At 42.0% G+C, this 11981-nt stretch overlaps 1 long non-coding RNA gene across 1 annotated transcript; it reads right to left on the bottom strand.

Moving 5' to 3' along the window:
• Positions 1-5021: 5021 nt before the first annotated feature.
• Positions 5022-8453, bottom strand: LOC107142919. The gene is made up of 3 exons (XR_001503619.2): positions 8440-8453; positions 6715-6800; positions 5022-5793 (listed from the first exon to the last, which is right to left on the bottom strand). It is a non-coding gene; the product is annotated as an uncharacterized LOC107142919 (long non-coding RNA).
• Positions 8454-11981: the final 3528 nt, after the last annotated feature.

Here is an 11981-nt window from a genome sequence, read left to right as displayed (position 1 = left end):
TGACTCTGGGCTGTAACTCTCCCTGCCGGCTGCCCCCCCCATCTCTTCTCTCCTCTCTCTCCTCTCTCTCTCTCTCTCTCTCTCTCCCCCCCTCACTCTCTCCTCTCTCTTTCCTCTCTCTCACTTTCCCTCTCACTTTCTTTTTCTTCTCTTTCCTCTCTCATGCTCTCTCCCTTTCTCTCTCTCTCTTTCTTTCTCCTATTTATCAGACACTGCCACAATAAAGAACTGTTGGTCACTCCGAGAGTCGTTTTCCTTTCACTGGTGAATTTTACAAAGTTGTAAAGCTGCCATATTCTTATTGTATTGCTTAAACCTGGACCCTAAAGGAATCAAGAGCCATCCCCCACTCCATCCCCCACCTCAGGCCTCTGAGCAGAAATAATAAGTAACATTGTGAACATGAAAACTTAGCATTTGTTTCACTTTCTCCCTACAGAGTTTTTTTTTTTTTTTTTTAGAAATAATTTTCTTTCTAGAATCTTATAACGGTTAATATTTAATTATGAGCTGGGATGTAGCTCCATGGTAGAGAACTTGCTTGGCATATCCAAAGCCCTGGGTTCAATCTCCAACAATGCAAAAAAAAAAAAGAAAAAGAAAAGAAAAACGATTTAATGAAGCATACTGTAAGCACAAATGATGGAGGCGGGAGGCGGGAAGCAGACCTTGGAACACCAAGCTCTTCTTTATTCAGCTGGGGAGTCAATCAGTCAAACACCTGATGTGGTTCATTTTCACCGTAGAAAAATGGCGCTGGGCTAAAGCAAAGGTCTGAGTTTTATAGACTTAATTTAGGGAAAGATAGGAGGGTAGTTCCAGGGGTTCATTGTATTGGGGTCAGCCGATCCATTGGGGAGGAGTCAGGCGCCAGTCAGGTGAGAGTTTCTTTTGTGTTCTCCTTCCAGCCTTCCCACTTCCCACAGCTTTTAAATGACAAAAGCTTCCATTTTACCCCCCACAAGGCGGGGGATAGAACAACTGCAGATAGCCATGCACACAACTTTTAACCAGATACAGGTCAAGCATTAGTGCTTATTAGTGCTTTGAGGTTAGGTTGTGGCTCAGTGGTAGAGCACTTACCTAGGTTCGATCTCAACACCACGTAAAAATAAATAAATAAAGGTATTGTGCCCCAGACGCAGTGGCACAAGCAGTTCCAGAGGCTGAAGTAGGAGGATGGAGAGAGTTCAAAGCCAGCCTCAGCAAAAGTAAGGTGCTAAGCAACTCAGATCCTGTCTTGAAATAAAATAGAAAAACAGGACTGGGGATGTGGCTCAGTGGTCGAGTGCCCCTGAGTTCAATCCCTGGTACCAAAAAAAAAAAAAAAGAAAGAAATTGAGAGAATTCAATTGAAGGAGGCTGGAAGTAGGCAGAGGCCCTACTTCGACATACCTGGGTTACTCCCTTTCAAAAACTGACATGCTTAACTAGAATACTAATTGCAATAATGCAGTTATTTGGAAAAGCCATTTTTCTTTCATCCCTTTGAGCCTGAACTTTGGGCCACACTTGGTCTTTTCCTGCCAGAGGCAAGAACAGCAGCTTCTGTCAACTAGTTGGGTTGTTTTGCAACTCACTCATGTGTTCTCTCCCATTCTTCAGTGTTGCCACAGAGCCTTCCCTACCTGGTTTTAAACACTTCTCACCTTTAGCACTTTAGAACTTGCAACTTCTTTGATACCCAGGGTCATTCTCTTATCTTCTTATACTCCAATTTTCCCCCTCTTATGTTATCCCTTTTCCCCTTCCTCCAAGTTGAGATACTCTTCAGTAAAATGGGGGAAACTTTTCTTTCCATCAGATAAATAGTTCCTCTCCTTTCTTTTTCAAATCTTGTTCTTATGACTAGTTGTATTTCAATTCATCTGTGAGAAATCCAACTGGCCCAGTAGTCATTTGTGTGTCCCACTCTGTGTAAGGTATAAAGACTTTGAGGCCACAAAGATTAGTTAACATTCTGTTCCTGCTGTCATTTAGTCTAGTGGCACAAGTCACTATGTGCTAGCCAGAATGTGTGCCAAGCAATATTACAGGTAAAAACAAACTGCAGTGGGAAAGCACAAAGGGTTTAGCTACAGTGAAACTCATATTAGTTCACATTTTGGTTGGGCCTCCTACAAGGTAAACAGGCCAGGGAAGGCAAAGAAAGGAAAGTCAAACTGACACCAGGAGTCAGGTAGGGCCAGTTAGGTCTTTGGTGTAGGGAGGGTTTCACTTAAACTACCTCCATCACCTGGGCAAGGATTTTCCCCAAAAGAGACGTAAGGAACTCTCCAAAGGAGGATTACCATCTTGGTTTCCTGGAAAGGAAAAAGACAGGTCATGCTTCCACTAGATGTGTTAGGGGTGTTGTTGAATGTCTTCTGCAGTATTGAAAGTACTGCTCTCCTCCTACATAAGTCAAAAGAAAACTTTGGAGGCCCCTCCTGCATTCTCCAAATAAGTCAGGGATTTATTCATCCATCAACTCAGTGAGCAGGAACTTACTGAGTATTCCTTGGATCTGAGCATGACTGCTGCTTCAGAGAACAAAAGATAGTCCCTATATATACAAGGAGCTCACAATTTAATTAATGAGAAAGACAGACCACAAAAGAACATAATAGCAAGACAGGTGTGTTTCTATGTATTTGCACAGGTTGCTTCCCATATATCAGCTTTGGGAAGATCTGGAAGGGCTTCTCAGAGGGAGTGACATCTAAGTTCTGGCTTGTAGGATAAATTGGAGTTGGCCAGGGATAAAGAGAGACAAAGGATGTCCCCAGGCAGGATGGAAACAGGATATGCAAGGGCTGGCAGCTGGCAGGCTTGCAAGTTTAGTGACTGGGAATTTACATTTGAAGGGAAGAGGGGCGGAGTCTGGAGAGGGGAAGCTAAGGAAGTTCTAGGGATGTTATGTGGGTGGGGGAAGAAATCAGATGAAAAGCTTTTCATGCCATGCTACACTGAGTATATTTTCTGAGAAAAAAAAAGGAAGGATTAAAGAACTACAGAAAGTTTCATAAATATTAAATGTCACCTGGTTAAGTTATATGCAAAAGAGATATGTAAAACCATCTACATAATTTGTGGGCTGCCATGTAAAATGAAAATGTAGGAGCTCTTGTTTAAAAAGTGTTAAGAACTTCAAGATGGCAACAGCAGAATATTAACCTAAGATGGGAGGTCCTCTGAAGGGTGGGACCTCGTGCTGCCGTTCAGCTCACACACCCATGAAGCTGGCCCTGCGGATAGGCCCCCATATCTCTGTTAGATATTAAAAACAAAACTAACCAAAAATATATTTTCTAAGAGCTGTCTCTTGTTTCAGTCAGATAACAAGGAACTGCTTCAGGGAAGCTATGATAAATGTCCATTTTATAGGAGTGTGTGGAAGAAAATAAGTAGTATGCCAGATGATTCATTAAAGAATCTGGATCTTATCCCATTCGGGGTCAGGACAATGAAGGTCAGAATATGGGGCTGACTCCAGTCCTGAACTGCAGCCAAAGTAGAAGTCAAGAATCAGGATTGATACTCGCTCTCAGAGGCCCATGTAATTAATCATGTATTTATTAAATCTCACATTTGGGCTTTGGTTAGGTCCATCCAGTGAAGGATATGGAAAACAACAATCCCCAGGGAGAAAAGGAGGGAGGGCAAAGGGCCCCAGGGAGAGAAGGAAAACAATGGGCTCTGGACTTTCACAATTTCCACTTCTGCAACTGTTTCCCTGACTGCCCAATGGACTCATTTTGCTATGATTATATCTCACTAGATCCTATAAAAACCAGACCCCTAGGATTGGGGATATAGCTCAGCTGGTTGAGTGCTTGCCTCACATGATACAAGACCCTAGGTTTGATCCCCAGCTCCACCAAAAAAAAAAAAATCATACCCCTATTATAACCAGTTGCCATTTTCTCTCTTGAAAATAATGTCCCACTCTGCTGATCCATTGTGGCCTGTCACTATTTCTTTTAATTTCTCTTTCATGGGCTTTCACATAGGAGTTTGAAAGACAAAGCACATAAGACACAATCCTTGCCTCCCAAACACTCAAAGTGTTCCCAGAGTCCTTGGCGAAGGCCCCTTCTCCAATAGTCCAACAGGCCATATTCTGCTTCGTATCCCAATATGCCAATCAAACAGTCAGCAGTGGTGAAGGAGGGGAGGAGTTTTTCATCAGCGTGGCCACACCAGGAAGAAATATAAGGGCACAGTGACCAAAGATTTGTCTCCAAGGGGCTGACAGGAACTTTGAGGGTTCCCCCACTTTCCTTGCCCTTTTCCTTCCCCCTGGAACTTTGAGGTTTCATAGAAAAGGAGGACAAAGTCAAGGGTTGGGAGCTTGCATGACTGGGGGATTTGTATACCTGATAGAGTGAGTAATCCTGGTCAGACCGCGGTCTGGTTGATCATTGTCTCCTGGGCCAGTTCTGTGAAGCTCTGGGAGGGTTATCATTGCTTGAGGGGATGATTTGATTCCCAGCAGGAGATGATTGTTCCTGCTTAAGGGCACAGCCTGAGTTCCTTCATTGGGTAATTGCTTCCTTTTACGCAAAGTCGACAGGGTGATCTGTTCTGCAAGAAGAGGCTCAGGTAGTTTCTTCTGTACCTCATCCTAAAAATGCTTGTCAACCAGGCCTTTCGTTCCTGGAATCCAAAGTGGAAGAAGGTGGCTCAGAAGAGAGACAAGCTAAAAAGGCAAGTGGAGCCAGTGGAGTTGGTTAGATCATTGATTGGGCCCTTCTTCATAATGAGAGAAACCACCGGTGAGCAGATGGAGTCATTAGGAGGTAGGTAGAATGGCTAACAATAAAACAACATATTCTGATTAATAGAGATATTAAAATGGCACTCTATGTAATGTTCAATATTTAAAAATTTAGTATGCAACCAAATACATCTGTGTTGGTCAGAGTCCAGTCAGGAGAATAGAAACCATTCTAGATATTTCAGATGGAAGGAATGTAACATAGGGAATTGGTTGTTGTAATAAAACATTTCACAACTGTGATCTTGACCATGAAACAACTGTGATCTTGACCATGAAGTAAGTCATAAGCTGACAACTCTCAATTCCCTGTCATAGGCAGTTCACTAAGCCCTGACTCCAACTGCTGACTCCAACTGCTCCTTGTGTGTGTGTGGTCCCAGGGATTGAACCCAGGGCCTTGTGCATGGGAGGCTAGCACACTACCAACTGAGCTATATCTCCAATGTGTCTAACTCCTTTCCTTATCAGCCTCTTTCACACACTGATTACAATACACACATATCCAAGGCCAGAGGCTCCTGATATCAAACACCAGGGATGGCCCTTTCTTTCTTGGATCCAAGGAATTTTTCAAAATACCCAATCCCTAGGGAGCACATAAAACCTAGCTCACTCCACCCAGCTTACCCTACAGAAGCACCTCCTATAGTTCCAACTTGGTTTTACCTTGTCCCCCTGCATGGCTCAGCGGGGCAGCTTTCTCTCATGGGGATCTGTATGTATCAAAGAGTTCTGCCTTTTATCTATTGAAGTGCTACTGTGTTGTGTCTCAGCATCAAAAGAATCTTAAATTTTAGTTACACAGACATGGGAAGGCAGGAAAGAGACAGCCGGGTGATACAGAGGTTGGCGAAGGTAGAAAGGAAGCAGCTGCCTGGAGCTGAAACCTTGAGGGGAAGGGCTGTCCAGACGCCTCCAGAAGCAGAGAGAGAAGAGCAGAAAGACCCTCCACTCTCCCAGTCTCTCCCCTTCCGATCTTCTCCCAGAGCTTTCCACTGGTCAAATTCCCAGAAACCAGCTGCCAAGGGGACCTGGAAGACATAACTTTCCATCACACAGGAGCAGGGGATATACCCATGTTCATAGCAGTACTCTGGACAGGAGTCAAAAGGGGAAAGCAACACAAGTATTCAGTGACAGATGAATGGACAAACAAAATGTGATATACACACAGAACGGAATATCATTCCGTCACAAAATGGAAGGAAATTCTGACATCTGCTATGACATGGAACTTTGAGGACCTTATGCTAAGTGAAAGAACCAGTCACTGTAGAATTCTATTTACCTGAGGTACTGAGAATGGTCAAAATCACAGAGACAGAAAGTAGAAGGATTACTGCCTGGGGCCATGAGGAGGCCAAGTTTTAGATTTGCAAGATGAAAAAGTTCTAGAGATCGGTTTCACAGCAGTGGGAATGAACTAAACACTGCTGAACTGTACAATTGAAATGGTTGAAGATTTTTTACCACAATAAAGAAATAAAATACGGGATGAAATTGAAATACATATTATAACATAGATAAACCTGAAAAACACTGTTTAAGTGGAACAAACCAGATATAAATGAACAAATATTAAATGATTTCACCTGCCTGAAGTGCATAAAGTAGGCAAGTTCATAGAGGCTGGAAGTAGAATAGAAGTTACCAGAGACTGTGGGGAGGGTGGGAAATGATTGCTTAATGGATACAGCTTCTGTTTGGGGTGATGAAAAACATCTGCAAATGGGTAGTGGTGATGTTTGCGCAACCTTATGAATGTACTCAATGTCACTGAATTGTAGAAGTAAAAATGGTTAAGTGCAAAAGTAATAAATTTTATGCTATATGTATTTTACTCAATTAAAAAAAAAACAGCAGGGAAAGGGGGAGACAGATTTGAGAGCAAGCAGACCCACCAACTAGGCAATACATTATCTAACCCTGAAGTGATAGCAAGTACCATTTACCTGCTCTGATGATGTCCAAAGACAGACTCTAGTAACGCCTTAGGCCATGAAGCGGTAAGACCAGCTAACCTCCTCTTTCTTGGTTTCTAGAATTTTTTTAAAAATATGTATTTTTTAGTTTTAGGTGGACACAATATCTTTATTTTATTTTTATGTGGTATTGAGGATCTAACCCAGCGCCCTGGGGCGCGCATGCCATGCGAGCCCGCTATGTTTGAGCCACATCCCCAGCCCATAGAATTTTAAAAATATATACTTTTAGTTGTAGATGGCACAATACCTTTATTTTGTTAATTTATATTTATGTGGTGCTGAGGATCGAACCCAGTGCCTCACACATGCTAGGCAAGTGCCCTACCACTGAAAGACAACCCCAGCCCCTGTAGAATTTTTTAATAAAAGGCATGAGCTCAATTACATAATTTGCAAATGATTGTGTCCTTGAGAAAATCACTTGTTCTCTCTGAATTTTACAAAATGGGAATGATAATCCTGCAGTTGTGATTGCTGAGAGGATTACAGTATAAACCTGGTTAAGTGCTTGGCACATACTAAGTGTAGAGAATCATACATTTTAACAAAGTTGACACTTACGGAGCACTGCTAGTGTTTTATATGTACAATCGGCCCTCTGAACCAGAGGGTTCCAAGTCCTTGGATTCAACCAACTGGTGATAGAAAATATTCAGAAAAAAAAAATTATGTCTGTACTGAGTATGAAACTATTTTCTAATCATTATTCCCTAAGTAATATGGTACAATAATTTGTTAGATAGTAGCTAGCAGTGATCAGTGAAATAATGGTAAGATCATAAAATGTTCTTTAAATTACTTTAGGGTCCTTCTTCAAACTATCTTAAGAAATCAAATGGTGGCAGTTAATCTATAGATAACAAACAGAAGCAAGGGAGCTATTTGTAAAACACATGAGGAGAAAAGGATTAATGGGACTGACTCTTGACAGGACGCAGCACTGAGGTCGATGTGAAGATAGGAATTAGGGCTATAAGTGTCCCCATTTGTCTAGGGAAGGAAGATTCCTTTAGTAGCGCAGGTGAACTAGGGTAACTTCTGACCAGCTACTGACCCAGTGCCCACATTAACATGGGATTGACTTGTAGATGAAGCCCCCCTAACTAGGATGGCCACCATGACAGTTCCAGGGAGGACCCGCTAAGGTCAAAAACTCCACCACCCAACATGAAGGAGGAGTTGAACACCTGACTGGGGAGGGTTGCTGAAGGAGGACTCCAGCTTACAAGTCAACCATAAAACAGTAATAAATTTGAGGACAGCATTGTCTCCTTTGTGGTTCTCTGTTTGGAAGACGGCCCACTCTCTCTCTTGAGAGTGCTCTCTGCTTGAGCTCCACTTTGCTTCTACTTTACAGTCACCTATAGTCAGTTCTTTTGCATGACTTTTGGTGTCTGACTTTAAATTTTCTTTCACTGGAACGTAAGATCCGAGGTTGGGAGTTTCAGCTCCCTGCTTTCCCATGACAAGGGATCCTAGAACAAACTCCCTACAGAGACCAAGAGAGAACTGTATTTAATAAGGATCACAACAGGGGCTGGGGTAGCGCGCTCACCTGGCATGCCAGCGGCCCGGGTTCGATCCTCAGCACCACATACAAACAAAGATGTTGTGTCCACCAAAAAATAAATATTAAGAATGACTCTCTCTCACTCTTTCTTTAAAAAAAAAAAAAAAAGGATCACAACAAACCTGTGAAGTAGGCATTAAGAAATCCCCATTTTTCAGATGAGAAAGCAGAGGTTCAAAGACTTTAAGTCACTTGCCTAGTGTCCCCTGCTGGGAAGTGTCAGACTGGGATTGGCTTCAGGAGGGTCTCACTACATTGTGCTCTTGATGCACAATCCGAGGCACTTGTATAAAGCACTAATTTAAAATGTCAGCCAAGTACAGGTAACCTTGTATATAAAATATACACAGAGCTAGAATTGCTACATATTAACACAATAGAGTTTCTATTCCCAGAGACTTAAAAACATCTAATTACTTCTCAACATTTTTGTTTTGTGGTGCCGGGGACTGAACCCAGGGCCTTGGGCATGCAAGGCAAGTATTTTTTTTTTTAAAGAGAGAGAGAGAGAGAGAATTTTAATATTTATTTTTCTAGTGTTCGGCGGACACAACATCCCTGTCTGTATGTGGTGCTGAGGATCGAACCCGGGCCGCACGCATGCCAGGCGACCGTGCCACCGTTTGAGCCACACCCCCAGCCCCCCAAGGCAAGTATTTTACTAATTGAGCTAACCCTAGCCTTACATCTCAACTTTTTTTCCCCTTAAATATATTTTTAGTTGTTGATAGATCTTTATTTTATTTCTTTATATGTGGTGCTGAGAATCAAACCCAGTGCCTCACACATGCTAGGCAAGTGCACTACCACTGAGCCCCAGCCCCAGCCCCTACATCTCAACTTTTAAGAACAAGCTTTAGTAGTTTTTTTTCCTGAACCAATGCATGTAATATAGTAGCAGGTGTTTTGTGCTGTCTGATCATGTAATGTACTTCCTGTAAATACAGTTTTCCATTTTGTAAAAGAAGAAGAAAAAGAAGAAGCTTTAGTCACATTGATTTAGCTTTCTACATTTTTTAAATTTGTTTCCTTCACAGCTGATCAGAGTCAGCTCAGAATGTCTGGGGATTCTCTAATTGAGATAGTCACATCTTCCATGTACCCAGGGTTTTGTCTCCAAGGCTTTAAGTTTATGAGACCTGTGTTCTTATGACTCACATCAGCACTTTAATTTTTCACTTTCCATCCATGGCTATAAATTAAGGAGGACTAAATTGCAATAAAATATTTAAATGTTTGCACAAATAGTTCATTAAGAGGGGAACACAGAGGCTGGAGTTGTAGCTCAGTGGTAGAGCGCTTGCCTAGCATGTGTGAGGCACTGAGTTTGATGCTCAGCACCACATAAAAATAAATAATGGTATCATGTCCATCTACCACACACACACACACACACATACATGCATGCAAAGCAAATATATATCTATATCTATATAGATAAATATAGATATATAGATATAGATATTTATGGAACTCCGCTGGGCTGCTGGCATATGCCTGTAATTCCAGCTACTCAGGAGGCTGAGGCAGGAGAATCACAGGTTCAAGGTCAGCCTGAGAAATATGAGACCATATTTCAAAATAAAATAAAGAAAGGACTGGGGATGTAGCTTAGCAGTGCTTGCCTGGCATACCTGAGGCCCTAGTGCTTCACTCAAACTGACAATACTAGCAAATGACATAATGGAACTGTTGCTTGTTAGCTGAGAGATGGAAATTCAAACTCAGCAGAAGTAACTTGCTCTATGTGTGGGGTAGATAGCATTACTGTCCTGTTCACCAAATGATCTGGTTCCCACTCCATGATGCCCCTCAAAAACATTTGGAATAATAATATGTTTTTTGTTCCATCACTCAGATCATCACATCCTAAAATTTTGCCTTTTTTTTTTTTCGGTACTGGGGATTGAACTCAGGAGCACTCGACCATTGGGCCACATCCCCAACTCTATTTTTTATTTTATTTAGGGACAGGGTCTCACTGAGTTGCTTAATGCCTTGCCATTGCTGAAGCTGGTTTTGAACTCGTGATCCTCCTGCCTTAGCCTTCCGAGTTGCTGGGATTACAGGCATATGCCACCTTGCCTGGCCAAATTTTGCCATTTTTGCCTCGTATTATTTTAAAGAAATAAAACATTACAGACACACTTAGTTCAAGCTTCCTGCATAGCCCTCCCTATCATATTCCTCTCCTTCAAAAATCCATTGACCTAAGCAACTTAGTGAGATAAAAAATTTAAAAAAGGACTTGGGAGCCAGGTGCAGTGGCGCACACCTGTAATCCCAGCGGCACTAAGGCTGAGGCAGGAGGAACACCAGTTCAAAGCCAGCCTCAGCAATAACAAGGCGCTAAGCAACTCAGTGAGACCCTGTCTCTTAATAAAACAAAACACAGGGCTGACCCAGTGGTTGCGTGTCCCTGAGTTCAATCAGTGGTACTCACCCAAGAAAAAAAGAGCTGGGGTTGTGGCTCATTGCTTAAGCACCCCAGGTTCAATCCCTGGTACCAGAACAAAGAAATAAACCAAAAACAAAAATCATTGAAAAGCTAGAAACCATCAAAATAAAAAACCCACTTTGAAAAAAATACACCTCTTTTTATGTAAATCGAGAAAGATTTTTTAAAATGAAACACAATTTATTTATTTATTTTTAGGTGGACACAATATCTTTATTTTATTTTATTTTTTAAAGAGAGAGAGAGAGAATTTTTTAATATTTATTTTTTAGTTGGCGGACAGAACATCTTTGTTTTGTATGTGGTGCTGAGGATCGAACCCCGGACGCACGCATGCCAGGTGAGCACGCTACCGCTTGAGCCACATCCCCAGCCCTTTATTTTATATTTATGTGGTGCTGAGGATCAAACCCAGTGCCTCATGCATGCTAGATGAGCACTCTACCACTGAGCTAGCCCCTTTCTTTTCTTTCTTTTTTTAAAAAAAATATTTGTTTTAGTTGTTGTTTGATAGACCTTTATTTTATTTATTGACATGTGATACTGAGAATCAAACCCAGTGCCTCATAAATGACAGGCAAGTGTGCTACCGCTGAGCCCCAGGCCCAGCCCAGGATTTCTTTTATTTAGATGTAAACATCAGATAATCATTAAAAATGCCAGCCTGGTACATGGCAGCTTTTACAGGTGGGAGAAGACCAATTATGAGGTGTTGGTAGTGGTGGTGGAAAAGGGAGCCAGGTGGCACCATGATGAGTTCTTGTCTCCTTTCTGTGGAGGCTGAAGACCTTAGGAAGTCAGAAAATGCCTATTGGTTGAACTAGAAGACCATGGTCCATGTGGTTGATGCCTGCAAGAGCCATCTTAAGAACCAGGATCTTCCCTACCAGGAGGAGCTGGCCTTAGGACCTGGTTAGGGTGCAGCTAAACAGCGTTCAGAGCTTTGGACTTCTGAGGCCTGTGAGGTCCCAAGGATGTTGCTTCCTCTTTGCCCTTTTTCTCAGAACAAATCACCCAGGGGTATGGTTCAAGAGTTTTGTTTTGGTTCTTATAGTCTAAGGCAAGTTATCTTTTTTTTTGCATTGGTTCAAATACCATTTTTTTTGGCTGCAATTTAAATAACTGGAAACAAAGACGACATTTACATTTTCTTTCCTTCTTCAAATGAGGGATTAGATTAGATGAAGCAGATCCCAGGAAGTTTCT

Source organism: Marmota marmota, unplaced genomic scaffold (genome assembly GCF_001458135.2).
Source record: "Marmota marmota marmota unplaced genomic scaffold, marMar, whole genome shotgun sequence".
In the NCBI taxonomy this organism is placed as follows: Eukaryota; Metazoa; Chordata; class Mammalia; order Rodentia; family Sciuridae; genus Marmota; species Marmota marmota.
Note: the sequence above shows the minus strand (reverse complement) of the source record. Positions and strands in the feature narration are given on the sequence as shown.